Source organism: Nyctereutes procyonoides, unplaced genomic scaffold, assembly GCF_905146905.1.
Source record: "Nyctereutes procyonoides isolate TBG_1078 unplaced genomic scaffold, NYPRO_anot_genome, whole genome shotgun sequence".
NCBI lineage: Eukaryota > Metazoa > Chordata > Mammalia > Carnivora > Canidae > Nyctereutes > Nyctereutes procyonoides.
In genome coordinates this window covers 17,273,538-17,293,799 of record NW_026575133.1, presented here as the reverse complement: position 1 = coordinate 17,293,799, position 20,262 = coordinate 17,273,538, and the positions used below count along the sequence as shown (strand labels likewise).

The 20,262-nt window shown below is 46.3% G+C and overlaps 1 long non-coding RNA gene across 1 annotated transcript in view; it reads left to right on the top strand.

Moving 5' to 3' along the window:
- LOC129523258 (uncharacterized) overlaps positions 1-20,262 on the top strand; it is a 130,627-nt gene that overhangs the window by 81,837 nt on the left and 28,528 nt on the right. Inside the window, exons 3-5 of the long non-coding RNA XR_008667087.1 lie at positions 1,458-1,563; positions 11,085-11,491; positions 12,847-13,054. This is a non-coding gene — a long non-coding RNA (uncharacterized LOC129523258). The remainder of the gene's footprint in view (positions 1-1,457; positions 1,564-11,084; positions 11,492-12,846; positions 13,055-20,262) is intronic.

Below are 20,262 nucleotides of genomic sequence, written 5' to 3'. Positions count from 1 at the left end.
GGAATTTCTGGGTGGGGCAAGCCATTATTTGACAGAGTATTCAGCCATAAAGAAACAAAGAAGGTACTTCCTTGAAATCATTGCTACCTTGATGATGACAAATCCTGCCAGAAAGCCAGGGGAAGTCCAGATGAGCTAATTGGTTGGGTTAGAAGGTCAGAATCAAGCTCCATCAGATGGCAGCGGCCGTGCCTTCCTGCCAGCTGGCTGCGTCCCCTGCGCCAGGGCCTTCCAGCCGGTCCAGTCCCGCCCGGCCTGGCCAACCTGGCTGGGGCCCACCCACTTTGTCAACAAGCAGATGCTGTCCCTCGGGATAGGGCATTGAGGCATATGCCATTTCTGGGCTCCCGAGCTGCCCCTGCTAAGGCCACAGTGGATTGCCCACTGCATGTTCCAGAAGGATCAGAGGACAGGCAAGGACTGGAAAACCAACCCTCCTCTGTTGAGTTCTCTTTTGAGCTTTCACCTTGGATTTGAGAGCAATGAGGTGGGGGGACCTGCCTGTGTGCTGAAGCGGGAGTGGGGGCAGGGGAGGCATTCGCCATCAGACAAAAAATGTGACCAGTTGCTCAAAAGCCAGGTGGATAAATCTGCCAAATCAGTGAAACGGCATCCTGTTCCATCCGGAGGGGACAGCAAACACAGATGGACAAGGCTGAGTGGTAATTACATCTCCGAAGAAGATGCTAAATATTTAAATGCCTGCCTGGTGCCGATTCTTATCAGAGGGAATTTTATGATATTGGGTTTCATGAGCAGTAAACTCCTGTACCAAGTTGTTTTTTTCCTCCCTCTTAAAAAAAGTGCCGGGTCCATATTTTACCTTGTAGCAGGTAATGGCTCTGTTGCCTTTATGCAAATCATTGGCACCTTCCACTTGGGCCTGAGTTCTCCCCCCGGAAAGGTCTTCCCCACAGCTGTCTCCCAGCTAGGGAAATCTCTCCATGATTGGACCATAGTTTATTACCGTGTCAAGGGGAACCACTTCAGATTTCTAGCATGTGGGTGGTTTGCATACATGAATCATGCAGGTGTTAATGTTCTTCCAGAAGAACCAGCCGTATCCTTTTACCAGGCGAGGGCCCTCATTGCCAACCTGCCCAATGGGGAGGCTTGCCCTACCGTTGCAGGGGGTGGAGGTGGGGGAGGCACAAGGGCCAGCCCTCCACCCCCACCCCCAGGCCTCAAAGGACATTGCAACTGGACTGCCATATGCAAACATTCCAGGGCCCTGGTTCCTCGGGTCACAGCGCTGACACCTATTCTCCCTCTGTCCTTCTTCTTAGGCTCCCTCCATAAATCACGTGCCTCCAATTCCTGTCTCAGGCTCTGCTTCTGGAACCTCAGCAAAGACAGCACGTCCTATGTTGGTGGCCCCAAAGAGCTGGCATTATGAGGTCTTTCCCCTGGTGTCATAGATGGCGCCCCAACCCAGTCTGGTTTCTGATTTCTTCTAGAGATTTGCCTGGGCAGCAGAGGCTGTCGGTGGAGGCTCGGGCTCCAGCACAAGGAGGCAGCAAGTCGTATTGCTGGAAAGTGCTCTGCCGATTGACCTCAGCTTCAGTAAGTGAATTTTTCTTAGGATGCATCCACAAGGCAGAGCGTTTCAGATCTGAGTGCCACAGACTTAAGGTGACAGATGGAGGTGGACCCCATCACCTTGCACAGACATCTAAAGGGCTCCTGTGGATTGGGTCTCCTCTACCAAAACATAGCTGGGTCTGAGTCAGTTCTGGCTGCTGTAACAGAATCCCATAGGTTGCAGGGTGGGGGAAGGGGTGCTTATAAATGACAGACACTTATTTCCCATAGTTCTGGAAGCTGGGCTTAGTAGGTATAGTGTCTGATGAGAGTCTGCGTCCCGGCTCAGAGACAGATGTCTTGTTGGTGGGCCCTTACATGGTAGAAGGGGCAGGGCAGCTCTGACGTCCCTTTTATAACCCACAAATCCCATACTTGAGGGTTCCACCTTCATCACTGTGGGACCCAGGAAATCTAACAAAAATCCCCTACCCCTGGACAAGCAGAGCAGGACTAACTCTATTTTGTGCTACACCCGCCATCTCATGTAAAACCCCCCATACGACCTGCCTATTGTTTAAGGCACTCCCTCACCCTAGTTTAGCTATTAAGCACACCCTTATCAGAAACTAGCACACATAGGAATGCGGGACCTCTGACCTTTAACCGCCAAGGAATGAAAACCCCTCTTTTGCCTGCCAAACCTGTGCGCCACTTCTAACCAGAAGAATAGGCTAGTTCAAATGGTCACTATAGGGTGAATCATAATTCAATTGGCCACCTGCGTGTGGACCAACATGACTGTGCAACTTTCTACGTATGTTACAATCTCATTGGCCACGGACCCCTGTAACACTACTATGCTTCTTAGTCTCGGGGTCCAAGTCCCTGCTCCGCCATGTTGGGTATAATTGGACCCAAGCTCGAGCTTGTAAATAAACCCTCATGTACTTGCATCGGCATCGGCTCCTTGGTGGTTTCTCGGATTCGCAATCTTGGGCACAACAATCACCTCATTACCTCCCAATGGCCCCCACCTCCCAACACCATCACAATGTGTTGGAGTAGGTTCCAACACAGGAATTTGCAGGAGGGGGCGGATGCAAACATTCACTCTATGGCAGGCTGTCTTCTGCCACTTCTAGAGATTTAGTCCTTTATGTTGAAACACAATGTGACTTGTTATATTGTCAGCTGTTAGCAGCTTTGTGTGAATTAGTTTGTTTCAGAATCCAATGCGCCAGTTGGTCCAGGACGCTTCGGACAGAATGGGGAGGAAAGTCAGGATGGAAATAAAGGCTTGAATGAGGGGGCCTCTGCCATAGGCCTGGGTGATGCAATGGGGCTGTTGACAGGGCAGGTTTCTCCCTGGATATGCAGACAATATTGGTGGCAGTGGCAACAACCCCAGTTTCAACATAGTTCACAGTCACACACAGTCACAGACACATAGTAGGATTTAGAGATGTGTGCTCCTCGACAAAAAGATAAATACTGTAGGATTCCACTTCTGTGAGGTCAAACCCCTAGAAATGGAAGGCAGGGCGGTGGCTCCCAGCAGGTGGAGAGGAGGGAAATGGGAAGCTGTTGAGGGAGCATGGACAGATGCTGGAGATCAGTTGTGCCGCAATGTGAATATACTTAATACTACTGGTAGGTACGCTTACGATGATGAAGCTGGTAAATTTTATGTTATGTGTGTTTTGCCACAATAAAAAATGCTCTTCAAAGACAATTTGGGCTTTTTGTATAGTCGATCCTCATGTAACAGTCAACTGTTGACTTGATATGTGCAGAGCATATTCCTGTTGTGAACTCTCAACCTAAGAGAGAAGCTCAGAAAAACAAACACAAATGAGCATAAAGGGCCTGAAGACCCTGAGAAGCTGCTCCCCAGTTCTGACATATTGAGGCCATCCCTAGCCTGTTTCTCCCCATCTCCAGACTCTTCCCCACCATGGCCCTGCCCATACTTTGTCTCTCCTGGCCCTTCTTCCCTTTCAGTTTCCTTGAGACCTTTTGACCTCCTAGGCTGTTAACTTATGCCTTCCCAAAGTACATCTCTTTTGCTTCGCTCACTTGTCATGGCTCTCATCCATGACTTGATCAGCATAAGGCCTAGAGCTGAGAGTTGGGTATTTATGGAATTCTTGGTCAGGCCAGGGAGAGGGGTAGGGGAGATTGGGGGGTTGAGGAGAGGGAGGGGGTAGTGTTGGGGTGGACGTAGAAGCCGTCAGGGAAGGGATAGTGAGCACATTAAGGGACAGTGAATACACTTCCTGTACACTGTTGGATTTTTCCTGTCGAGTCAGTGCTTTTCTCTCTTATTTCTCAGATTCTGTGTGTTTGGGTCCTCGCTCATATTCTCATGAAGTTGTGCAATGCAATTCAGTTCACCACATTAAACAGACCTTGTTGGAACCCACCGTGTCCACAGTGCCATTCAAAGGGTCAGAGATGGCATCTGCCCCCAAGGTGCTTATGGTCTGAGTAAAAGGAAATAATGACAAATGGAGGGTTCTTCCCTAGTCATGCTTAGCCTGGTAACATGGTCTTAGGAGAAGCTCTCACTAAACATGAAGGGGTCTCCAGAATATATGAGTTTATAAGAATGTGGCTCTTTTGCCCTACTTCTGATGACCAGGATTTCTCTAGGAGGGAAATCTCTCTGACATTTGGGTCAATGTGTAAGGATGTCCCATGCATTCTAGAGTATTTAGCAGCTCTGCTCCCAGACACTAAATGCTAGAAGGATCTCTCATGCATTGTTGTAGCAACCTTCAGAAGGAGTATATTCTGTGTGCTTCCTGGGGGCCATGTTGCTGGACTGAGAACCACTGGACTCTAGGGTAGACATGGATCCCTCCCCATATGTAGCTCCTATGTGTAGCTTTCCAAAGCATGTGACCCTAGAAACTGCCCCACAGCTCTTAGACTCCAAAGACAATAAAAATGACAAAGAAGGGGTTACCTCGGTGGAATGAGTGCTCAGGAGTGGCAGGGGGTTGTGCTGTGAGTTTCATCCACCCCTCACCCAAGCCTAAGTGGGGATTTCCAGAGCAGCCCTTCAGAGGTTTGACAATGTGTTGGTGTAGTTGGGAGACCCAGGGGGCTGGCCTCCAACTCCACAGGCTGGGGTCTAAGTGCTGCAGGAAATTGGAAGGCCAGAGAGGACTCAGTGTGTTAGAGGTGCTGAGTGGGAGCCCCCTGCTCCCCACAGCTGTGGGAGCAGAAGAACTGCCATGAGGCCATCTAGGTTCTTATGCTCATTGACCAGCTTGAAGGAGTCAGGAGACCCAAGCAAGGGAGACTGGAGCTGTAACCTGGAGGAAGTCAGGAAGGCCTGATGAAGAAGGCCACCGAAAATAAGGATCTAACCATCCAGTGAGGGAGCTGCAGGAGAGAGGGCCCAGCGGTCAGCTTCTGAAAGGGACCTGCCCAAGCATCAGCCTGGATTCCGCGAGGCCAAAAGGAACACAGAGCTTAGGAGCTCCCGTTGGAATAGGAACTGTCAGCAGCCTCTGCTTCTCTTCTCTCTCCCTACCTTTTCCCACCCTCCACCCGGCAGGTGACTGAGAATAAAGATTAGAACTGTCCCCTCCCACCCTGTGGGGCACCTGGAGGGCTCAATTGGTTAAGCATGAGCTGGCTCTTGGTTTCAGCTCAGGTCCTGATCTCAGGATCTTGGGATGGAGCCCCACGTCGGACTCCACCCTCAATGGGGAGTCTGCTTCAGTGTTCTCTCTCCCTCTGGCCCTCCCCCTCCACGTTCACCCTCTCTTTCTAAAATAAATAAATAAATCTTAAAAAAAAAAAAAAAAAAGAAGAACTGTGCCTCCTCCCTATCAGCCTTCCCACCCAAAATAATGCCATACTGGGGAAGAAGGAAAGACTATTTCCAAATTGATTCCATGTGAGCCTTCAAGGGACTGTGGGATGTGGAAAGCCCTGAGCCACTACTGGAGTTTTCACCTGGCTGCAGGTGAGGATGAAATTTAAAAGACATGAGAGAGGAAGAGTTAAAAGTTGTGTTTGATCACAATCCCAATGTCTCTCTAGTTTAGGTAGGTTTCATATAATTAGTTTTAGAATAATCATCCTAATTCCCCCATGCTCTGTAAGCCGCTTCAGGGGAACTCGGTCAGCTTGCTAGGAAGGCAGCAAAGACCTTGGCAATGGCACAGGTTTTAGAAGGGCGCCCCCCCCCCCCCCCCGATTCAGGCAATTAGGCCTCCCCAGTCTTCATTTAGATGAACAGTGCAAGCTTCTGTAATTACCATATTGTCGTCAACTGGAATGTCTGCCGGGGCTGAAAATCGCAATGTGTAATTTGTTGTGATTGGTTTTCATTGAATGGGATAGGGGAAAAAAAAAGTAAATTAGCCATAAATTTAGAGAGATGGCACATGGTAAAACTTTATGGAAACTGCAACATTAGCAGAGAAAAGGCTAACTCCCAAGAACACACAAGAGGAAAATTGTACTTCCTGTGAAATACCACCAGATCCTAGGAGTATAGCAAAAGCTGGTGTGTAAGGACGGTGCTTCTAGTTTTTCTAAGAGAGAAAGAAATGACATGGTGAGGGCTCTGGGATCCTCGGGGTTGATGAGTGCACCAGCAGTCACAGGCACTCAGCAAGGAGCTAATGGAAACCCATCAGAGCTGCCTGTGGGTCATGCACAGGACTTGCCAGGAGACTTGGAAGCCAAACCCACTGGGAGGTTTGCTGCTTTACCTTCAAGCCTTGGCCAGTACAACGGTGGTGTCTTAGTCAGCCAAGGCTGGTGTGACAAAATACCACAGACTGGGTGGCTGAAGCAACACACATTTCTTTCTCAGTCCTGGAGGCTGGGAAGTGTAAGATCAAGGTGCCAGCAGATTGGGTTCTTGGCGTGGGCCTTCTTCCTAGCTTGCAGATGGCCACCTTCTCGCTGTGTCCTCACATGGCGGAGAAAGGAAGCTCTGGAGTCTTCTTATAAGGGCACTGATCCATCATGGGACTCTACCCTCAAGACCTCATCTAAACATTCATTTCCTTTGGAGAGCCCCATCTCCAAATACCATCGCAGTGGGGGTAGAGCTTGGAGAATCTGGGGAACATAAACATTCGGTCCATATAACCATGCTGGGGCACAGATAATAGACCCTCTGTCAGATGTTCTCTCTACTTCACCTTGGCCAACACCCAGCTGAGAATGTAGATGGCAGACTGAGCTGCTTCCTTTCGCACACTCCACCAGGCTTTCAGGAGCCAGAGTGAGGTGAAGGAAAGAGCCAGAACAATGTGGCGTGACCAGTGAGGACCTTCAAGTGATATTTGTTGGGATGAGTATGTCCGTAGGTGTGTCTTGTTCCAAAAAAGATTTAAGGTGTTTGCAAAGATAAAAAGTATTGGAAGGCAGTAAGAGAGATGAGGTAAAAGGACAGGGATAGAGACAAAATATAGGGCCAAGCCTTAAAATAGAAGGCAAATTAAATCTATTTTGCTTAACTAGGGAAAAGTGCCATGTTTTCTGGGAAGCCAGTGGCATTCTGTTCCATCTCCCTTTTAAATTAAGAGTGAAGCAGTGTTCCTCTCAATTTAGGGGCTTGCATTCTGATGAGTTTGCTGTGTTTTGGTTTTTGTTTGGTTCGCTGACCTTAAATCTCCATTTCAATAAGAAAAGCAGCTCCATCACAGCCAGTGAGTATTCTTCTAGCGGCCTTCCTCTGGGGATCTTTTGGTGGGGAACTTGGCAACTCCGGAGGGTAGCAGAGGAAGTCAGAGGTTAGGAAAAAATCAGCCTGTACAATCCAGAAACTCCAAAAAAGAAAATTCTGGAAGGAATATCCATTTTACCTCTAGCATTTAGATGGCTCAGGATTTAATGATTTTTTTTTTAAAGGGAGTAAGACTAGGTAGGCATCCTCCACTAGAGCTGAAAGCTCCATAAGTAAAACAGGATTATCGGGATGATTGACTTAACTTTTTCCTTTGGCTGTGTAGGCACAGGGTAACAGAGTAGGGCTTATTCAACTCTGTGATATTTTTATTCCATGGAACAAAGGCCATCTTTTCTTTGAACCCCAAGGCTTGTTTGCCAAGATTATCTTTATTCAAATGCTCCATGTTCATAAGCAACACCTCTGTAGGCTCACGCAGAGTAGTTATTTTCAGCTGCAGGTATTAAAACACAAAACAAATAAGAAACAGGGAAGTCACACAAGTATTATATTAATACTAATGATTCCCCATTATCTATAGGATCCAGTCCAGTTTCTTAGCCAAGGATGAAAGGATTTGTTACATTGACTCTTCTAGCTTGGTGCCTTACTTTTCCTCCAGAAACTTCTGTAAAGAGATTCTCAGCTCCACATTAAAATCTTTGGTTCTCCAATCCAAATCGTGACACTTAGCCCCACCTTCTCCCATCTTCCTCACTAGCAGCCTGCAACCAGTAGTTTATGGCCATTGATCCTAAGTACCTGGCCAGCTTCCTGGCCTTTCAGCCCGGAGAGCCCAGGAATTGGGATTGGGATTACTTGGAGGATTTAAGGTGGGTGGGATCACTTGGGATGGATGTTGTTATGGGCTGAATTGCACTCTCCTAATTTTCACATGTTGAATTGTAATTCCTGATCCCCAGGACCTCTGGATGGGACTATATTTGGAGATAGGCCTTTAAAGAGGTAAATTAAAATGAGGCTATTGAGGTGGGCCCCAAACCAGCCTGACTGGTGACCTTGTAAGAAGAGGAAATTTAAACAAATAAAGAGACATCAGGGATGGGAGCACACAGAGGAAAAGCCATATGAGGACACGGTGAGATTGCAGCCATGTGTGAACTAAAGAGACAGGGCTCAGGAGAAACCAAACCTATGGGCCCCTTGACCTTGGATTTCCAGCCTCTGGAACTATGAGAGATACCTCTCTGTTGTTGAAGCCCCCAGCCCCAGTCTGTTCTTTGTGATGGTGGCCAGAGCACAGGTGCCCTCCATAAAAACTTTCCTTTGAGCTCAAGTTCATTGCAGTCATTCTTCCTCTCCACTCATAATTATTTTCTGTACCATTCATTTGAAAATTAAACAGTTTAAAAATTATTCTGACTCTTTGTGATGTATTTTTCCCCATCCGGTTCTTTAGTCATTCACCAAATCTTTAGTGAGCCCTACTATGCGTTGTTCTAAAGCAATGAGGGCCCCAGATTTTCCAGGTCAGCTACGAATCTGCCACAGAACCAGATAAAGCCTGGAGCACTGTAGGGCTGAGAAAAGTGTGATGGGTTTCTCTGTAAAAGTCACCTTTGTTCTGATTATTAAAGGAATTGGAGTTGTTAAAGAATTTGGAAAACAGAGAGAAAAGCATGACTGTGAAAACAAAAATCACTCACAAAATGCCACTATGTGGGGAGAATCACGGTTATGCTTTTGAATAATTTTCTTATAACCTGACTTTAAAACTGTATGTTAGGAATACTTTCCTAGGGTCTGAAATAGCTCTTTAAAACCATTTTTATTGCTGTAATAATATTCTATTGTACAGACTTAATCTATTTAATTTACCATTCACCTGACATCTGACTTTTTTCTATTTGTATTATTATGATGCTATGTTAAGTAGCCTGGCTCATTAACTCTCCATATAAATCTATTCAAATTTCCCATAGCTTCCTGTGATAGATTACAAGAAGGGAACTACGGGATCATGGGACATGAACTTTCAGTTCTTGGTAGACATGCCCAAACTGCTAGCCTAGGGTAATTGCACATGCTGATATGGCTTTTACTATAAAATAATCAGGGACAGGCTATGGGTCCTTCTCTTGCTTAGAAGTGATAACCCCAGACTTAGGAGAAAAATCTTTATAAGATAGAAAACCCCTGTATAATATTGAAACAATGACTACAAAAAGGTCTCCTTTTTTTTGTTATTTCACCTTGATTATGACACAAATCATTAAATTTGTCACAATCGAGATGCAATACTGAAAAACTGAGTTTTGGGTTGTTTTTCAGTCTAGGATTTTAAATATAGTACAAAAAGCAGAAGGGATTTTAGAAGCCACCTGCCAACTTTATAGATGACAGAACTTCAGCCCAGGGAAGTGGATTCCTTAAGGTCACGTAACCACCAGTCAACAGGTGGTATTGGCATTCATGTTTCCTGAAACTTCTTCTTTCCATAGAAACTTCTCTTCCGAGATTCAAGTCAGGGCAGCAGACAGCAAAAAGGCTATATAACTTAAACATTTCCTGCCAAGCTATCCTCAACTCAGCTGCTAATAAATGGCTTTTCAAACACCTTCCCTTGATTGGTTAATTAGGAGAAAAGTGGTTTTACAAAGGATCCAATGATATTTCTAAGACTAGGCCATGGGTTCAAGCCGCACATTGGCCTTAAGAGGTACAGTTGGAAATGAAGGTTGCTCACCGTAGAAACTACCATGGCTTGCCTGTGGAGAAAAATGAGAGCTTAATGCCTTTTGGAGCTTTCGACTAGCTGATGAAAGCCCAGTGCTCACCTCCCTTCTCAGAGCTTTTGGAATGAATAACTAGTGAGAGATACAGCATTATTCTTGCTTATCTTGGAACCTAGGGAAAACGAATCCCTTATCCAAGGACAGTGGGCAAAGCAAAATGTTGTCTTCCTTTTACAAACTTAGAATTCAAAGAAAACTAAGTTCTAGATCAGCACAATCCAGTAGAACACAATACGAGCCATAGACATAATTTTGTATTTCCTGGTAGGCACACTTGAAAAGATAAAACATTAATGTTATTAATGTATTTATTTAACTGTGTATATCCCAAATATTATCATTTTGACATGTAGTCACTAGAAACCTTATTATTGGGCTATTTTATATTTTGGGGGGTCATATTAAAATCTTTGAAATCTGCATTTACTCTTACAGCCTATCTCAGTTTGGACTAGCCACGTTTCCAGTGCGCAGTAGCCACATGTGGCAAGTGGTTTCCGTATTGGACTGAAGAGCCCTAAATAACAGAATTCAGTCTCCGGTGAGCCCATGCCTATGAGGCTCGTTAGCAAAGTGGAAGAGGTATCTCAGAATGGAAAAGATGATACAGTTGTTTCTATCTTTAAAATGCCTGGCAGCAATGTGTCTAAGTTGTTATTAAGAAATGTGTATGGGAGATGGGGCGCCTGGCTGGCTCAGTTGGTAGAGCATGTGACTCTTGATCTCAGGGCCATGGGTTCAAGCCACACATTGGCTGTAGAGCTTACTAATAAACAAACAAACAAACAAGTAAAAAAAAAAAAAAGGTGTGTATGGGAGAGAAGTTAACTAGCCTCAGCTGGGCAGTTTTGAACATTTGGCCAACAGCTTGAATTCACATCCCCAAGTCTCAAGATTGTCCGCTGCTGACCTTATAGGCCACCCAGCCCCCCACCTCCATTAATCACACCCAGAGAAAGGATCCCTGAGGGCCTGGCCAGGGGGAGGTCTAGAACAGGATGCCACAATTGGCAGAGGGTTTCTCTTATCAGGGGCTCACAGAGAAAGAAAGTCTCCTTCTTCAGGGAGGGTTTCTTTTGTTTGCTTTTTCTTTTCTTTTTTAGCTGAAGGGTGTTCCTGGGAAAGATGAATGCCACTGGAAGCGGAAATTCTTGGCAATGAGAAAAAAACCTGCCTGATGCAGACACATGCCCCACCCAAGCGATTCCCAGCTGCAAGGGATTCAGCAAGTCTCTGGGTCCCGCTGCCCTCGATCCATCGATCCATCACAGGGGAGGCAGGTCTGGGGAGAGCCAGTCGGCTAGGGTCTATCCCCTTCCTCTCCCCTGTGCCAGGGTTGCATTCACAGCACCCACGCCCAGAGCCACCTTGCTGATTTGAATCAAGGGAGACCAGGCAGGTCCAGCAGACCTTGGCATCTCAGCCTCTGCAAGTGAAGAAGCCTTGAAGCTGCGACCCGGGAATCTGGGGGAGGCCTGGAGACCACGTGCCCAAGAAGGGATCCAAAGAGGTAGAGGCCCCTAAGTCACACAGCAAGGGAGCAGCCACGCTGGGAGTTGAACGTGTCTCTGGCTGGCAGCGCCTGTGCGTGGAAGGAGAGCCTCCTCTGTGGTTTGCTGCTGAAATGTCACTGTGTACTTGTGGGTGCTGGGGATGGAGGATGGAGAGGGAGGAGTCTGGGAGCCATACCGCAGGTCATCGCCAGGGCTGTCCGGGGTCGGGCTTAGGGCCACCAGCGCAACACTGAGTCCCAGGCTTGCCGCTTCCTCCCTCAGTAGATCCTCTGTGTGTGTGTCGGGCACTGTTCCAGACCCCCACTGTCCAGCAGGGGACAAAACAGTCAGAAACCCCTGTTCTTGCTTTTCCCCTCGTGAAGGGAACAAAGTAAGCAAATGACATAAAATAGGTCAGAAGGTGATGAGCAGGGAAGGGGGTTAAGGAGAAGGGAAGGGAGAGGGCTGCCATTTAGGGTGGTCAGGGGAGGCTTTGCAGAGAAGCTGCTGTTTGAGCACAGTCTCCCCAGATATGGGCTGTTAGGCAAATTCTTTATCCTATTTACTCCGAGCAACAGTCATGGTAATCCTAGATCCATGCAGCGTGCTTGATCTGCACACTGCCGAGTTCCTTGCGTACCTGAGACTCGTTTAATCCCGATGGGCCCGTGACACAGGTGCAGGTACTTACCTCATTTTACAGAGTGGGAAAGAGGCAGAGGAACGTGAAGCAGGTTTGCCTGACGTCACACAGCTCATGACGGGCAGGCAGGTTGAGTCCAGAGCCTGCCCCTTTCTCTGCCGCCCTGAAAGGGGTGGTCCTGGACAGGGGTCTCAGGGAGCAACCCCGACAGGAAGTGATCCCAAGCTAAGCATTGCCCGGGGCTCGTGCTTTATCTGGGCAGCTCCTTCCCGGCGCTTCCATCCTTCGGTGTCCAAAACCGAGTAACTGACTGTTGTTCCAACACCTACTGTTCTCGAAGCCTCGTGCCCGACTTTGCAGAGGATACTCAGAGGTGGTGTTGGCTGGGAAGCCGGTCCTAAGCAACAGATGCTCGCTTTGGGCCGAGAAGCAAACCCATTAGAAAGGGAGGCAGGACGAGATGTCACCAGAAGGCTGCGGCCGGTGTCACGGTGTCACGGGGGTCAGTCCCCTGGGAGGCGGCGGGGTCCTGTGCGGAGGAAGCGGGGAGCAGGGAGGGCCTCGCCCCTGCAGGAGCCGCACAGGGTCAGGCCGGGACAGTGCGAAGGCACATTAGGGAGAGAGTGAGCTTATCAAGCACAACCCCATTCTGCAGCCTGTTTCCCTAGAGGTGTTAAGATTAAGAGGCACCAAAGTGTTCCCAAATCCTTACTCGCTGTCCTGATTTAGGGGGGCTGTGAAGCCAGGCCATTGACAACATCGGCAAATCCCAAAGTAATCTCCAGCTGCTTTGATCTCCTAAGTACCCTGCTGCCCTGGACGCCCACTGCCGTGGCCAGGTGGGAGGTCGGCATGGTGCAACAGCAGGAAGACTCCTTGTCAGTGGGAGAGAGGAAGAAGGAAGAGAGGAAGAAGAGCCCAGAGGACTGGCAGCCGGGTGAGCTCTGCACATCTTCCTACTTAACGCTGACCTTGGGGGGCAGTTTCTCTTTGTCTCCGATTCTGCATCCTGTGAATGGAGGGCACAGTCCCTCCTGCCCCCCCTCACCCCCCCGGAGCCAGCCTCCATGTGGAGGACACTACTGGCCTGCCCCCCAACCTGGGCCTGCTCGGAGCTGGCTCCCCAGCACTCCTGTGCACCCATCCCCGGGGTTTCAGGGTTTCGGGGTGCTTTGCTTCCAAAGACTCCAACTGGAGACCTCCTTTTCGGTGGGTTGCCCTTGGGCTGGGGTAGCTGCTTCTCCCCGCTCTTGCTGGGTTCTCCTGGGAGCACCGCCGCTGTAAATCCCTCCCACCTGAAGCTTCCCCTGAGCCTACATCTAGTGAACCCAACTGAAGACAGTTTCCAAAAGCATTTTGAAAATTTGCACATGAGACACGTGCTTGTAAGCAGTTACCATTTGAAGTCGCTTCAGAACTGACTGTACAAATCTTACTTCTCTGAATTATTGGGGTCTGGACAGAACGAGAGGTCAAAAGGGGACCTGACGCTGGTTGTTCTATAATGTACTGAGCACACACACCCCCCGCCCCCGACTCTGTGCTTACCACCCCATCACCAGATCAACTGGGAGCCTTCATCTTCTTGGGCCTCTGGGGGCCTCCACTGCTGCTCTGTCAGCTAAGGCTGCACTGTTTTCCACCCCAGGGGTCGTCAGCTTATTCCCACTACGGTCCCTGCATGACCTTTCTCAGGGCTCCAGGAAAAAGCCAAGTCTTGAGTGTCAGACAAGGGCCCAGGCTGGATTCATTTTTGAGAATCATGTAAACAAGGTGCATGCTTTTGGAAATTGTCAAGGGGGCAAATCATGAACTCAGATTTTTTTTTTTTTGAACTCAGATTTTTGATCAACAAAACTTAAATAGAAACAGAGGCTATTCATTATATTACCCGATTTAGTACTTTTAACAAGAACACATACACACATGCTTTCAAAATAGGTCCTCAAAATTCCAAGACTTGCTTTGATCTCTCTCCTATGGCTGATAAGTTCCCATATATCAGGGGCATCCCGGGGAGCCTGGGGATAAGGATGAATGAATCACCACATTCAGATCCTCAAAGTTTCCATCTTCATTTAATGAGAACATTTCAGCTCCCTTTCGAAACCAGATCACTTTAAAGACAATAAATAATCAAACTCACCTTACGAGACCCAACAGCCTTGTTTTCCAATGGCCAAATTCTTGGCACCCTGTCCTGTATGCCTTCATTCCAACAACCAGAAAAATAACCCACGTGCTTGCCTATTTATATGTGCACAGTGCTTCTTTAAACCAGGTGTAACCAGCCTGGCCTCTTTGACTTCTATAAGACAACACAGGCTTTATCTGGAGCAGGACCCAGACAAGGGCTGAAGGAAGGATGGGGTCGGGGGTTGATGCAGACTTAGTTTAGTCCAGGAGGAAAGCCAGAGAGCTGTTTAGTCTATAGGCCCCCCATCCTGGTGGGGCAGCGGTGGAATGGACAGAAATGCGGGATCAGAATCACCAGATGCTTCACTCAAGCCCAGCTAGGTGAGCCTGCAGCACCAAAGAGGTCTTGTGAAGATTGTCCTATCTTCCCAAAGGAGGACAGGATCCAGAGACAGGGATTCCAGAACCCAGCACTAGGGACATCTATCATAGGGTTGTGCGGGAGAGTCTGGGCACGTGCAGAGAACAAGTCACAGAACCTGGTAGGTGATGCCAGGAGAAGCTGACCCTTAGGCACAGAGGGACAGAGTGGGTACCGACTTAGGAAATTGTCAGCTGGCATGAGTTGAAGCTGAGAGACAAGGGCCGGAGATCCTTAAATCCCTCCTGCAGGCCAGACCAGGCCTGAACCCCCTCGAGGAAACCAGATGGGGACTGACCAGACCCTCAATCAAACCCAGATCCTCTGGCTTTGGATTCAGTGGCTCTATTAAGTGAGTCCCCAGGACCAAATAGCCCCACATTCTAGATCTACCTGCTACCCCCCTCAGTCTGCCTTGTGGGCCCAGAAGGCATTGGTCATGTGGGTCCTTTCCAGGGGCGCAGAGGAAGGGGAAATGGGCTGGATGTTTGTGGAGTGTGAATTTACTGAACATGAGTCTGGTACAAAACACTCCACATGAGTGAGTTAAGTAAACAGATTGTTTATAGAAAAGTCAAAAATCCTCTTTTTCCAATTGAACACATGAGCACAAATTTCCAAATCTCTAGTTTCGGTTGGAATTTTGTCATGGCAAATATTGACTGAAGTTGGTGGGCCGTTGGCAGGGTCTTGTCACTGTTTTGGTTATCTGGAGACTGCCAGGCTGTGGTGGGAAGATATCTTTGTGGGGAGTCAGGAGGCCTGGCTGGCTTCGGGCCCAGGCTCTGTTACCAACCAGCAGGTGTCCTTCGATGACCCTCTTGGACTCACCACCCCCCTCTTCCTTTCCTTCTTTGTAGCATGAGAGTGCTGAAGACCTCTCAGATCCTTTCTAGCTCTGAAAATGCACAATTTTGTGACCTAGATGGGGGCACGGTGGCTCAAACATCTGATGTGAATTTGGACTTCAAATCATTTTGATAAATGTTCTCAGGCTTGGAAGGTGGCCTGTGGTACACTTGCAAGATCCAAATCGACCTTTTCCAAACATTTTCCAAGTCTACACAAGGCTCATGGTGGTGGGGAGCCATTTGGAGTCTCCAGGCTGGGCAGGATGGTACAGACTTTGGTGCCACTGACAATAAAGGCTGGGGCGTATCTGGCTGGACCCCGCAGCAAAGAACACATGGAGTATTTTCTTTCACTTTTTACCTGGGTGGAGCTCAGTGCAAACACAGACTGGAAACTACAAATGGGAACACAAGCATTTGAATAGTCTGTCAAGAACATTAAAATTCTTCCAAGGGACGCACCAGACTCCGAGTCACATTGACACAGGCTGTCAGAACAGACTCTCAGACCCTGCTTTGGCATCACCAGGGAGAAGCAAGACAACTCCCATGTGGAAACTGCCTTGCATTTAAGCTGGTCTCCAGGAGCATCTGACCCCTATCTCAAACATCTGCTGTTCTCCTTAAAAAAAAGGGGGGGGGAGTGGGAAGTGAAAAAAATATTTTCTTATAGGGGAGTACCAAAGTCACTCTGATGATGGGTAGCCATCCTTTTGCATGAGCATTAGAGAAACCATCCAGTATGATTGTGGAGGGAACTCTGCTTCAAGAAAACACTATTCACTAACATTTTAATTCACCAAATAAGGAATGAAGGATAAAGAGGATTTTTTCATATCTGTAAGTTCATTTCAGTAGGGCGGTATCTCCCAACACGCTGCTGTCGAAAGGAAGCCCATCTGCCTGGGTCCTGGAAGCAGCAGTTGTGTGGGTTCTGGATACACAGGGAGAGGTTTGGTAGAGGCAAATGCTGGGCCAGGCACCGGAGCAGCCTTGGGTGGTGATAACAGGTGACCAGCTCTCTTCAGTATTCCCTACGTGGGGCCATCCCTTTGCTATGTCTACCATGTGCACTTGGCATTTATAACATGGGAGAAGACTTTTTTCCAATCATAAAAAGAATATACGGTGTACGGAATGTTCCAGGACTAAGAGTGGGAGCAATGAGACACTTGGACACCTCATTAAATGTACCTCTTACTTATCCACGATGATGGTGGTGAAGAGCAGCCTAGATATTCCCAAACCCCTGAGAGTCCAAAAATAACTTCTATCAGGCACACACATGATTGTCTTGTATTGTTTGTAGAGTTCTGTTATAGAATCACCTCTTTGCAAGATGAGATTGGTCTGTGCCCTTTTAAAAAAAATTATGGTAAGACACATAATTTTATCCTCTTAACAATTTTTAATCATACATTACAATATTGTTAATGGTATGCCCATTGTTGTACAACAGATGTCTAGAACTTTCTCATCTTGCAAACTGAAACTCTATAATTGAACAACTCTTGTTTTCCCTCTCTCCCTAGCTGCCAGCAACCACATTCTACTTTCTGTTTTGATGAGTTTGATTGCTTTAGATACCTTGTATAAATGGAAACAGGCAATGTTTGTCTTTTTGTGACTGGCTTATTTCACTTAGCAAAATATCCTTCAGGCTCATCCCTCTTGTAGCATATGACACAATTTCCTTCTTTTTTAAGGCTGAATAGTATTCCATTGTATGTATAGGCCACATTTTGTTTATCTGTTTATGGACATTTAGTTTCTTCTACCTTCTGGTTGTGGTGAATGATGCTATAGTGAACATGGGTGTGCAAGTATCTCTTCAAGATCCCGTTTTAAATGCTTTTGGATGAACACCCAGAAGTGGGATAGCTGGATCATATCTTAGTTTTATTTTTAATTTTTTAAAGGAACTTCCATACTGTTTTCCACAGTTGCTGCACCACCTTACATTCCTACCAACAGTGCACAAGGTTCCCTTTCCCCCACATCCTTGCTGACGCTTTCTATTTCTTTTTGATAATAGCCATTCATATCTCATTGTGGTTTTGATTTGCATTGCCCTGAATAAGGATGTTGAGCATCTTTTCATGTACCTGTTGGCCATTGGTATGTCCTCTGGAAAAATGTCTATTTAGTTTCTCTGTCTATATTTTAATCAGATTTTTTTGCCATTGAATTGTATGAGTTCTTTGTATATTTTGGATATTAACCCTTTGTTGGGTATATGATTTGCAAATGTTTTCTCCCATTCAGTACATTGCCTTTGTACTTTGCTGATGGTTTCCTTTGCTGTGTAGAAGCTTTTTAGTTTGATGTGGTCCCACTTGTTTATTTTTGCTTTTTGTTGCCTTTGCTTTTGGTGTCAAATCCAAGAAATCACCACAAGATTAGGAGCTTATTGCCTAAGTTTTCTTCTAGGAATTGTATGGTTTCAGGCCTATGTTCAAAATTTTTTAAGCCTATTTTGGTTTATTTTTTGTGTGTGGTTTAAGACAGTGGTCCAGTTCCATTCTTTCACATGTGGGTGTCTGGGTTTCCCAACATCATTTATTGAAGAGATGATCTTTCCCCATTTCCTTGAATCCTCTGTTGTAAATTAATTGCCCATATAATTATGAGTTTATTTCTGGGCTCTCTGTTACATTGATCTGTCTGTTATGCCAATACCATGTTGTTATGATTTCCATAGCTTTGCACCATAGTTTGGAATCAGAAAGCATGATGCCTCCAGTGTGGTTGTTTTTTTTTTCAAGATTGCTTTGGCTATTTGGGGTCTTTTGTGGTTTCATACAAATTTTAGGATCATTTATTCTCTTTCTGTGAAAAGTGGCATTGAAATTTTGATAGGGATTGCACAGAATATGTAGATTGTGTGAGTAGTATGGACATTTTAACAGTATTATTCTTCCAATCCATAAGCATGGCATATCTTTCCATTTATTTGTGTCTTCTTTAATTTCTTTCATCAGTATCTTACAGTTTTCATGGTACAGGTCTTTCACCTCCTTGGTTAAATTTATTTCTAGATTTTTTGATGCACTTATAAATGAAATTTTCTTAATTTGTCTTTTTGATAGAGTATAGAAACACAACTGATTTTTGTATATTGATTTTGGATCCTGAAACTTTGCTGATTTTGTTTATTGGTTTTAACAGTTTCAGTAGAGTCTTTAGGGTTTTCTATATATGATACCATGTTATCTGCAAATAGACAATTTTACTTCTTCCGTTCTGATTTGGATGCCCCTTTTTTTTTTCTTGCCTAATTCCTCTGGCTAGGATTTACAGTACTATATTGAATAAAAAAAAATGAAAGTGAGCATCTTTGTCTTGTTCCTGATCTTTGAAGAAAAGCTGCCAGTTTTTGATCATTGATCATGATGTTGGCTGTGGGCTGGTCATATATAGCCTTTAGTATGTTGAGCTATGTTCCTTCTATACCTACTTTGTTGAGAGATTTTATCATAATTTTTTTAAATGTGCAAAGTGGGTCCTTAGTTAGGGAGGGATTCATAGCAAATCTCTTGGCATCATAAGGTCACAGAACTGTGGTTTTCCTTTGGTGAGTAAAGAAACAGGAGTTTGAGGACCCAAACCATGGAGATAAGAGTTGTGGTGGAGAGGACAGTACCAACAAAAAAGGGCAAGTAGAGATCCAGTGAGGGATAGGAATGTCTATACCAGGGAAATGATGCCTGATGTTGAGTTATTACTGATTCCTCTGCTATCCTCCAGTTGAATTAGATCCAAACCCATGGTAAAGATATATTGCCATATTCATGGTGCTGGGCTGGGGGTAGGGGGTGGCTGGAGAAGGAGGAGTGATGGGGGGCTAGTGTGGGGTGGAAGCAAAAGAGCAGCTGGAGGGGGAAGCCAGGAGCCAGAATGGAATTAGGAGAGATGGTGAGAATGTAAGCCCCTGGGGGTACTGGGAAGTCTAGAGATGGTGCTGGGTTTCACACTGGGGAGGAGGATGCTATTTAAGGAAAGAGTGGCTCAGAAAGGATAAAGGGGACACTGTTCCTGCCCCTAAAGCTGGTAACAACCCAGTTTGGGGGAGAAGGTTTGTGTGCATGTGTGCACACCCATAGAGGAAATGTACCTGGTAACTAAGGCAGCAAATGCTAAGTGCCCATTCACTGAGCAGAAAAGATAGGGAGCGTTATGAGAGTTTAGAATTCAGAGGGATTACTTTGGCTGGAATTTGTGGCGATGCTGCTAAATGTTTAACCACCAGCTTCTGGGGAAAAAAAAACAACTTTCCATGGTATAAATACCCTAATTCTACCATGGTTAATTTTAAGTCACCAAGTTGACTTCCTAAAATGTGGAGTTGGGAAGAGACACACAAGAGCACACCATTATAGAGTAGTTCCACCACAAAGGTGCAGTAGATGCAAATAAACTCAAGCATAGATTGTTATCAAATGTATGATAGTAGTTCAGAAGTGATGAGTTCTGAGCATTTTACTACCTTTGCCTTAAATTTCTTTCAAGTTTACGTAATGTAATTTTTAATAATGCCCATGTTCAATGACTGGCTTCCAACATTCCTGAAAAATTACCAGCTAACTGTTGTGAGCTGATATAAGCCAGCTCTGGGACACTACTGGCTCAGAACAGTCTTTCTGGAGAAGGTGGGACTTAACTGGGCTTTGGAGGGTGAATAGGAGTTTGATAGGCCTGGCAGAAGGCATTCTAAGCAAGGTAAAGATGTGGCAAAGA